This window comes from Amblyomma americanum, chromosome 11 (genome assembly GCF_052857255.1).
Source record: "Amblyomma americanum isolate KBUSLIRL-KWMA chromosome 11, ASM5285725v1, whole genome shotgun sequence".
Lineage (NCBI taxonomy): Eukaryota > Metazoa > Arthropoda > Arachnida > Ixodida > Ixodidae > Amblyomma > Amblyomma americanum.
Window position 1 is genome coordinate 32,668,475 of NC_135507.1, and position 10,830 is coordinate 32,679,304.

Here is a 10,830-nt window from a genome sequence, read left to right on the forward strand (position 1 = left end):
CAATAACTCCTGGCGGAATCTGTGCGCCGTGTGGGTGCGGAGTATAAAGCAAACACAGAAGCTCGGGCAGACGTGGATGGAAAAAGCCTGCCTATAAGGGCAGATTCCCAGAGGCTGGTCAGTGCATGGATCCTTGCGCAAATGGCACCAAGGTAGTTTGGAAATAAAGCTGGATCAACATTGCTGTCTGTGTTATGTTAAAAAAGAAGAGGTCATCTAGGATGGCTTCCTCTGAACACTTCGTATCTACACTGCCGGCGAAATTGGCTCATCGCAATCTGCTGCCGCGCCATCACATCGTCACGACTCATTTGTGCCCTCCCCACCCCCCCCCCCCACACACACACACAATAGGCGACTACGCAACTCCGAACCGAAGCCGCGGTAACATAGCTTGCACCTGCCTGAGCAGTCAAAGCACGTATCTTCATGGCCTGGATTACTAAATATCAGAGCCATATGAAGATAAGCAATCCCTCATACAGATTTCACGATAACTGATATTTTGTTTTCAACCAAATGATGGAGGTGAAAATTGGTTTTGAGGAAAGGAAATGGCGCTGTAACTGTCTCACGTATATCGATGGACACTCTAACCGCGCCTTAAGGAACGGATAAACGCGGTTGGGCTGAAGGTCGTTCAAGGTCATTCTCCGGCCTACGCGACGACTGCTTTTTACCTAACGTAGTGAAGCTTTTCGCTTCAAAAGCAATCCCCTTGCACACTTCGCAATGTGTGCGGCGCACTCCGCACGCTTATACTATAACCTCGCGTCTGCAAACGAGCAGACGATTTTAAGGGAGTACTTGAACGCGATTGGACGAAGTCAATTGGCGTTCGTTACCGTCAGGAGGTCACTACATTAATGTAGAAACGTCGACCAGTTCGCACGTAACTGAAGATTCAGAATACCGCAAAATTATGATGATGATGATGATGACGACGAAGATGATGGATAACACCCAGCACTATCTATTCACACATACACGGGGCGTTTCAACTAAGACTTTTCACACAATTTTTAAATATTGGCGTTTTGAGTTAGAAGAACGTTTTTTTAGGCATAACATTGTCAGCGGTGAAGTATACGTCAGAATACAGCTAAGGCGTGTTGACTGGCAGGCTCTATAACTAATATTAAATGGCTAACTTTTTAACTATTACTGTCGGGCTCTTAATTGAGAATCGGGTGGCCCATCGTAAATAATATACATATAAATTTCTAGAACTTCAAAAACGAAGGTCACCCTCGGCGCATTGGCCCAACAAGTTTCGCGTACCAAAATACATGCACTTTCGAGAAGCTTGCAGCCAAAGCTCCAGCGCACTTAACCCGTCAAAAGAACCAATATTTGTTGGGTCAGAACGCAGAGGTTAATCGCTTTGCCGAAAAAAGCCACATTTTTACCTCAAAAACCTATCTTTGAGTATTACTTAAATTCTACCCTGAAACACCTGTTGTGGAGTCGATCTTCTTCACAGTCCCCCTCTTCTGTTCCACTTCCACACCTACACATGGCTACCTGTTTCCGCAATTACGTGTAGACTGCTACGGAATTCACTGTATACTCTTCACGCGGAACAGTCGATATATGGCAGCGAAGTGATTTCCGACTTCGCGCCCCCATGTTCGGGCCGCGGGCAAACACAGCGACCCGGGGCGCGAGACGGATCGATGCCCCGCTGACCTTCCCGCGTTTCCGGGGCAGCGGTGTGTTTACACACACCGCATGGGCGGCACCTCATTTAATAGCTGCGACACTCGTGGCCAGTTGTTGTCCGACGGAGTTTTCTATAGCAGTATACTATTTTTATTTACGCGTTACCTCTGTAGTATACCAAGGCACCACAGTAGGGGAGTATAGTGGCCGTGACCCAGCTCCATCTCACAGCTTCCTGCAGTAGAGAGTAAGCGCCGAGGGCGAGGCGACAGCTTCCACAAGTTGCGCTCCCCTAACGAGCTAGAGAGCTCCGAAAGCCTTTCGCGCTCGTAAGTTCCTACCAGCCTCGGTGGCTCAGTGGTTAGGGCGCTCGACTACTGATCCGGAGTTTCCGGGTTCGAACCCGACCGCGGCGGCTGCGTTTTTATGGAGGAAAAACGCTAAGGCGCCCGTGTGCTGTGCGATGTCAGTGCACGTTAAAGATCCCCAGGTGGTCGAAATTATGCCGGAGCCCTCCACTACGGCACCTCTTTCTTCCTTTATTCTTTCACTTCCTCCTTTATCCCTTCCCTTACGGCGCGGTTCAGGTGTCCAACGATATACGAGACAGATACTGCTCCATTTTCTTTCCCCAAAAACCAATTATTATTATTATTATTATTATTATTATTATTATTATTATTATTATTATTATTATTATTATTATTATTATTATTATTATTATTATTATTATTATTCGTAAGTTCCCGTCCAATGGAACTACTCGTGAGATGACATATATATAGGGAAGGAGCCTGGCTGGATGTGTTAGTTGGCGAGTTTGTGTGTGTCGGTTTGAGTGGGACGGATTGCGGTATCTATGTGATGACAAGACATGCAACACGGATTTCGCCACTTCCGTGCTGTCTGCGGTGAGCCTCTCAACAGTTCCTTCCGCATCGCTCATACAGTGATAGATATAACATAAGGTATCGGAAGAAAGAAAAGGGCAGTATTCGAGACCAAATAAGAAACACGTAAGGGCACACTTAAGGTCTGTTTAAGGCTATGACGCGATAGCGTTACAATGGCTCCTCTCAGCGGACTGGGGTCCTCTTTGCCTGTCACTTCCCCTGGGTTCCGCCTACATGCCCATATATGCGGAATTGCTCGTTCTATACTTTGCATTTCAGACATCCCTGGAAGGAGTCCTAAGCGACCCACCACTGCCCCGACAGGTGGCTGTTTTTCGAATGCACAGCCACCTGTGGGGCTTGTGGGACGAATCTCGAGACCAGTCATTAATTTAACTGCCACCTGCCACGGTGGGCAGGTTGCGGTGACGTCACGTGACCCTGCTTTTTCGCCGACTCCGGATTTTGTGCAGAACGGGAGCCATAACACTATCGCGATAACATGAAAAGAATTAACGCTTCACTGCCTATAGCGAAAGAAAAGCGTTGCTGCTTGCAGGTGCTGTATATGTAGTAACTGAGTGCGACGCTGAGGCAGCTCTTGGCATACCGCTTGTTCATGATATTTGCAATTGGTCACTAGCGTACCCTGTATTGTTCTTCACGGGGGGAATTGAATTAGGCTGTAATACAGGGTCAAGCACATGAACGAGGGTCAGGGGGCGCGGCATTACCTGAGCTACCCCCTCTCCCTTCTCCTCTTTTATTCCAAGCCTCTGCAAATGGTCAGCAGTCATGCGTGGGATCATCTTCACGTTTAGCAACGCTCGTGCGTGGGAGAAGAGTTTTTTTACCGATGGGTGTCCGGAGTTGCATGCAGTTTTACAGCGTTAGAAGCATAGCCATCTTATCAGCGTAGTCTCCTAATTCTGCTGAAACTGCTGCGAAACGCAAAGAAAACCGCGGGAATCAAATGAAGTAAAGAGATTCTTCCGCGCATACGGGACTCCAGATACCCGTTTAACCACACCCTACAGGTCGATGACAGACAGTATATATATGAAATTAAACGAGCAACCTGCCGCTGAATCGAATAAACATAGTTTAGGTTCTTACGTTATTTTATTTGACAATTTTAGATTTGGGGCGAGACCTATTCGAATTTCTTACCTGCTTCGTTTGTTCTACTGCTATTGAAGTAGTAGAGCCATTCCGCAAACTTTCGGGCGTCGGCGTGCAAGACTAAAGGCTGCTAAAAGAAGGTATGAGACTAAAAGATGTGCTTTAGCGGCGAGTGAGGAGACGCCTGTGCGACTTCTCGCTTCCCGTTTGCAGCATTGGCAGTGTTCGCTTCGTGCCAGGAAGCAGTGTTGCGTTGGTGTCCGCCGTAGTAAACGAAAACTTCTCAAAAATATGCCGGAGAAGCGTGTCCTCAACCAAGAAGAATTAGAAGACGCCCTGAACTTCAATGATCCACGGACACCCACCGATAATTCATCGGGATAAAGAAGCTATTCGTTTACACAGATAACCATCGACGATGAATCCTTCAGGAATTTTTTTATCGAGTTATTACGAGCGCAATGTCACGCAATGAACAAAAACTTATAGGGGTTCAGCGCTGCTGAACCATATGCCGCTGGAGAGATATCTCCGGTGATATAAGACACAACGCTGGTTTCAACGTTTTATTATTACCTTGCCCGGCTGGGAGCTTTTCGCTGTGGGCGATCGGGCATTGCATCGAACACAACCAACGTTCCGCTGAACGCAGCGAAGTGCAAAGTCGTTCTATGTAGAACCCGCTTTCATGTCCTGCCTATGCAACGTGGCGACGGTGACGCAGCGCACATCTGCTGCCGAAGCTCTCCGCGGCGGCGCGCGCATGCGCAGCGCGCCAGCTACCCTCCTCTCCACGGGGGCACACGCATCTCGCTGGGAGGCGCGGGCATCGAGGCACCCGCTGGGACGCCGCTATCCCCTTCCTCTCTGCGTCGCGCGCGGCGTACGTAACTAGAAACACGTGTGGCTCTTTAGAGGTCAAACTGCGGAGCCAGAGGTCATGCGCTGAATATCGCCGGAGGCGGGTCTTGATAGGCGTCGAGCTATCGCTTTAAAACAGCAATGGGAATTTTCTTTTTTGGTGTAATCAGGAAACCCGCTGTGACGAAAACCGAAGCTCGTAAACCCTGCTTGCGGTGTTCCAAAAGATGGACACAGGCTGCAGTTTCATCACCAGTGTGCGCGGCTCGTCGACAACTCCAGCGGCACCACGAGACGGCGCTGCAGGCATCGCTGGTAACGTTGGTGAACGCTCTCATTCTTCCTCTAAAGACCATTCTTCCACTAAAGACCAGCCGCTATGGCTTGCGGCTACGGTGTTCGACTGGTGAGCTCAAGTTTGCAGGGTTCGAATCTAGACCGTGGTGGCCGCTTTTCGGTGAGGTGAAACGCATAGCAAGCCCAATTGCTATGCGTTGTCAGTACCTGTTAAGGATCCCCAGAAGATCGAAATTTGGAGTCCTTCTCTATACGGCGTCCCTCATAACGCATGAGCAGTTTTGATAAATTAAACCACTATGCCACTACCGCAGTTAAGCTCCTATTAACTATTCGGAACCTTTAGCTATTCACGTGAGTCGTGTGTCAGCAGTGTTAGCTGCTGGGCGTTGCTGTCTTGCAATTTTACGCTCGAGCCGCCGATAATACACGTCTTTCGGGGCGTGCCTACCGGTGTCGACATGCGGTGTCGCACGCAGTGAATTGCACAGCAGGATACATTACAGTCGCAAGATGTATCCGCGCTCGTTATCTTCATGAATCCATCTGTTCTTGTCGGGGCACTATCGATGCTAGTCGATCCCCATCCGTATCTGTACCTTTTCGACACACTGCCCTTCTATTCGCAATCCGCCATCCCTCCGTCTACCCGCTGAGTGGCGTGCCGCATCTGTTTGGATGATTACGGCGGTCGGGCCATCTGTCTTAAGGCGCGCTCACACTAGCGGGAAGCTTCCCGCGCCGGCACAGCGTCAACGTCGACGCTGCCTCGCAGCTCCTCAGAATGACGCTCACACTGCGCGCGTTTTCTCGCTGCGGTTGTCTTGGAATGTGGAGAGAGGAGGCGCTGAGGGAGGACTCGAACGAGCAGAAAGAGAAGGGGATAGTCACGTGACACTAGAGAAGACTGGAAAGCGCACCCTGCTACCTCCCCTCCCGTCGCCCTGGCAAAGCAGCCGCCGAGTGCCCGGCCGGCCGGCCGGACGCGCGCAGCCTTCGCCTCCGCCGACGGGGTCACTGAACTGGGACCGACGTCACGGTTCACGGTCGGCGCCCATTGGCTGTTCTGGTCACCGGCACGGGAAAAATAGGTACCGAACCCATCGCTCCGCGGGACGGCAGAGCAGGCTGTCCGCGGGAGAAAAACCGGCTTGCGCGGGAAGCGGCACGCGGAAAACGTCCAGCGTTGCGCGTTTTCCCGCTAATGTGAGCGCGCCTTTACGTCGGCGAAACGGCAGGATGCACAAATTGCCGCCGGCGCCGTCTGTGACGTCAGCGCCGGTGGAACACTCGACTCATGCATCGGAGCATATATGAGGCGCTGGTTTGCCAGGGCGCAGTCCCTTTACTCTCGTAAGAAGAGGACGCGACTGACGACTTCAGCCGAAAAAAAAAAAAAAAAACTTGCCGGCTATGGGGAACTTGCGCTGAAGTTTGCGGTGCCGACTGCAGCGCCATAACATACTGCCTAGCGAGAAGAGCAAGCAGTTTTCGGTAGTACTGTTAGTACATTTCCGCGCCACCTTCAGGCGCTTATTGGCGTGAGCCTCCGCGCTCTGTCGAAGGCGCACGTGCCGTGTGTCAGATATATCTGGGCTACGCCGAGAGAAGCTAGGCAATGAATGATGTCGGCCAAACGCGGGTATCTAATCGCGCAGAATGTGTTCTCGCGTTTGCAGCGGCCCAAGCGGCTGACAAAAGCATTTGCGAGTCACCGAATGGAACAATTGCAGTGCAACCTTGGCAGCGCAGACTCCCCATATTTTGCGTGGTTTTTGCATTTACGCAAACCTTTCATTCTTCCCGACATCGCACGCTGTTAGAAATGTCTTTTCCAGCTGTCAGAACAAAGTACGAAGCTCCTGGCTGTAAAAGTTGTTGTAGGAATTGGCTTGAGGAGAGCTTTACAAGAAAGGTTTGTTCACACTTGCGCTGGATAGCAGCCGATTGCCAAAACTACATTTCAAAGTGTCGTCTTTGAAAGTCTAGCTTCTGCCTCATGTTGCTGGTCTTGGTCTTTCATCTAATTATGAACATGACGGAAAACAACTCATGGAATCGTAACCGTCATGATTACGATTCACAGACCAACCCTGCTACAGACTGTCATCCATCTAATAAGTTTCGCGCCGACAGGTATAACAACAATAATTTTTAAGTAATCTTACTAGCAAACAATGACAGTATTTGTAGCGCCCTAAACAATTAAAGAGGTACTACTACAGAAGACAACGGAACAGAGCTGACATATCTGTACTGTTCATATATACCGGACACGAATGCGTATATAAGATATGAGAGATCTCATACCTATAAGAAAGCGTATCTAAACGCTCTAAACATAGATAAACTAAAAGAGAAGACGACTGCACAGAACTGTCATATATGTATACTTTTCATATTTACCAGACACGAACAGTACATATAAGATATATGAGATGTCGTACTTATAAGGAAGCATATATAAACAGTTACTGTCAGCCCACATATTCTGATTACAAATACTTAATTGTTTCTCAGTACGCTTCCTTATATGACCCATTGTGATGAGATGCGCGCTACGGACACGAGTTTCAATTAGGGGTTTGTTGTGGCGACCTGAGACAATGGCTGTGTTTTTGTACACACCCGTGTTCGAGACAATGGGAAGGAGCTGTGGGAATCCGGGAAGCACTGCGCGTCGCGCCTCACGACTCCGTAAGTGTGAGTGTCATTCTGTTGTTGACGCCGTAATCACTTTGTGGCACGCTCGTACGTTGAGGAATTACAGCCAGCGAGCATATATAGGCGGCCATGCAAACGATACCCGCTATGAAACAAATAGAAAAAAAAACTTTTCAGGATGTTTTTTTGTCTTGCATTTGTGTTCTTTCTCTTCTTAGTATTTTTTTTAGTTTTCGTTACGCCTCGGGACATTCGAGATGCGGTATTCACACGCGAATACGGACAATGTACATAGGAAAGCAGCTGTTGTGTATGAATGGAGGCCTCATTTGAAGGTGTAGCTGTATATTATGCGGAGTAATATAAACCTCTCATTTTCCCGCAACAGAACCATATCCTGCATGTACGCACATCAGACGGGCGTGCATGCGCGCGCTTTCTGCTGCGCAATCGTCTGCGAGCTCTGCGCTATTGTTCCCGCTGATTTTGTCTTCATTTATTTCACTCGTATTTCCGCAGTCATCTAAAAATAAAAATAAATAAAATAGAGTACAAGCGATAACCAAGACGCGATATATACTCTTCTCAAATCGCATATGAGAAAATATGCAACAGTTTAGACTGACATACGCTATTCGATGCCTTTTGAGGGCCTTTAATAAGGAACTGTCAGTGGGCTGAAGGCATATAAGGGTACAAATGTATCCTCGCTGACAATGCGAGAAGAGGGGGGTGGGGGTTAAGAATTTTTCCGCAGGCCCTTCCTTTTCCATTTCGATCACTTTTGGGCACGTCTGAAGTAAATCTGCCTCACCCTTTTGTGCTGGTTGTCTGTGGCTTGGCTCCCCCACCCTCTGCCGTGCCGCCGGCCTAAGGTTCAATGCAGATGTCACGAGAACGATTTACACGAAAAGAAAACTGATCTAGATCAAGGTGAGCTGAAAATATTAGTATTGGCTCAAGGGCAAGCCATCGTACGATGTGCACAACCGAGCCCTCGACTGACGAGCGTGTTCAGGCGAGCCCGTGCATATCACGCTGACTCCCTTGGCATATTGCCCGAATTACCGGCTGCTTTGTTGCGGAGACAACGTAGGCCTAACAAGGTTGTTTCGAAGCAACAACTTTCGAGTTTTTACTGCCCGAGTTGTTGCCCGAGGCACAGGTCATAAAGCTGGCAGCTACCTATAGTGGGTGCAGGTGCATTTTAAGCACTGCGCCTGGTCTCTGTACAAAAGAGCGAAGGCTTCATTTAGCGTTTAATCTCGTAGGATAAAGAAAAAAGAAAAAAAAAAGCAGCGATAAAGAAGGCAGGCATAGAAAGGTTTTAAAAAAGTGTTCCCTTGCTGTTTTAAGTGGAATGAGTATTGCGTCAGATTTGAAGGAAACAGTCGTTGTGGGAGTCGCTTCCGGTGAAGACAGGAAATGTGTGTTTATTAGCTAAAAATAATGCACTATAGCTAGGAGAAAAAAAAATTGTAGCAGAGCGTGGTTTCGATCCACGGACCTCTGGGTTATGGGCCCAGCACGCTTCCACTGCGCCACTCTGCTAGACGGCACGGTACTGAAAGCTAGCGGTAATCATCAGCGCGGCACTGAAATCGATTGCCTACAGGCGTGCTGTTTGAATGCCGCTCGAGTGACCGCCATGGGTAATCGTTTCTTTTTACCTTTTCAGGAGCTTATTGCGCAAGCACCAGCAGGAACATAACTGTGGCTGTAATCAGTAACTTCAAATATTGTTATCCGTATACATAGTAGTGCCTCTAATATTTTAATGGATACTGAGATATAAATATCTTAATCAATATTCAAATATTTATCTTTTGAATCTTTAACCTACATATTGGTTTCGAGAGGAGTTGCACGTTGGAAGACTTCGGATATATTTGGACTGCCTTGGCTTTAATTGTTTATTTATTTCAACATCGACTAAAATCTCCGTGCTGGAAGCCTTGCACGCCGCTTATACCGCAGTGCTGCTGGTGCAGTCATCTACCTAACTTAATTACGGTCTTCCTTTCTTTAGATGTCAGACAACAGAATAATTAACTTGAATCAATAGCAATGGTTGCGTTACGTTTGTATTCGTTAAAGTCTCGTCGACGTCAGAACAGAAGGTGCAGAAGTACGGGGAAAATGAAAGGAGTATTGGCCCCGGACTCTGTAGTTTATGCTCTGGATCTGAGATTCTTACGGCACTTTCACCGCACGCTGCGCTATATATAGTTACCAGACAACTGGTTCAAACAAACTCCTTGCTTCCTGCGGAAGTTGTCTGCAGTGTAGATGTCCAATATTCTTGGACAAAACTTTCGAAAATTGAAGATACTATGATACTGATATAGAAATATTGATGGTAATGGTTCATTCTTCTGGTATGCAGCCAAATTTTTCTTTTATAGTGTTTACATCGCTCGCATATCGAGCAGTTAAGACTGCCTTCGAAAACAAATGTTGAACGCTTTTGACGATAGGACAAACGTTAATAGCAAAAACATGCAAGACTGCCGACGGCAGAACATCGGTCATATTGATTGTTATGATCGCTGTTTTAGTGAAAGCTTCTAAATATACGAAAAAATTGCGCTCATAAACTTTTTCCCGCTCAAAAATGCTTTCCTTTAGATTTGTTGGAAATAAGATGCGGCTAGCGCAAGACAACGAACGGCGTGTATTGAACGTTGCCGCTCGTTCCACAGCGTAGCACCTTCTCGAAAGGAATGGCACTGCTTTAATCCGTGCGGCACCCAATACGCGGCTGTCGCACAGCCAAGTCGATTAGCCTCTATCGATCGCTGCCGCGGGAACCGGGATCGCCTCACTAAGCTTGACGGCGCGTGCCTGTTTATGGGGCCAAGGGCGCCGCTCCCCAGGCCTTCTCCCGCCTATTAACGAAGTATAGCGGTAGAGGAATTATTCTCGTATTTATATTTACGAGCGCTATTTTTTCTATCTACATTCATTTATTCCGCGTCGCCTCCAGATCGTCCCGCTTGATCTAAAGGCTCCACAGACACCAATACACCAAGCCGATACTGCTTACGAAAAGAAACACTGAGAACACCACGCATACGTGCAAACTATGGCACCCAACACTGACACTACCAAGTCCCCCTATTTTTAAATAAATTAGGAAACAGGATTGATTTCGGGGCACGTATTTCAAAGAAGTCACTCAGAAGATTCCTGCTGGAGAGTGAAATAATAAATGATTACCTTTATAATTTCTCCTTATGTTGCTTTGTTAAAGTACAATAATTTACTTTCTGTTTAAACGCGTGCTACGTATATTTGATGTATTTTATACGCATGTTGGTGCTTTTACATT

General features: G+C 47.8%; 1 non-coding gene across 1 annotated transcript; it reads right to left on the reverse strand.

Moving 5' to 3' along the window:
* Positions 1 to 8,978: 8,978 nt before the first annotated feature.
* TRNAM-CAU (transfer RNA methionine (anticodon CAU)) lies at positions 8,979 to 9,050 on the reverse strand. The gene has a single exon. It is a non-coding gene; the product is annotated as a tRNA-Met (tRNA).
* Between the last annotated feature and the right edge of the window lie 1,780 nt (positions 9,051 to 10,830).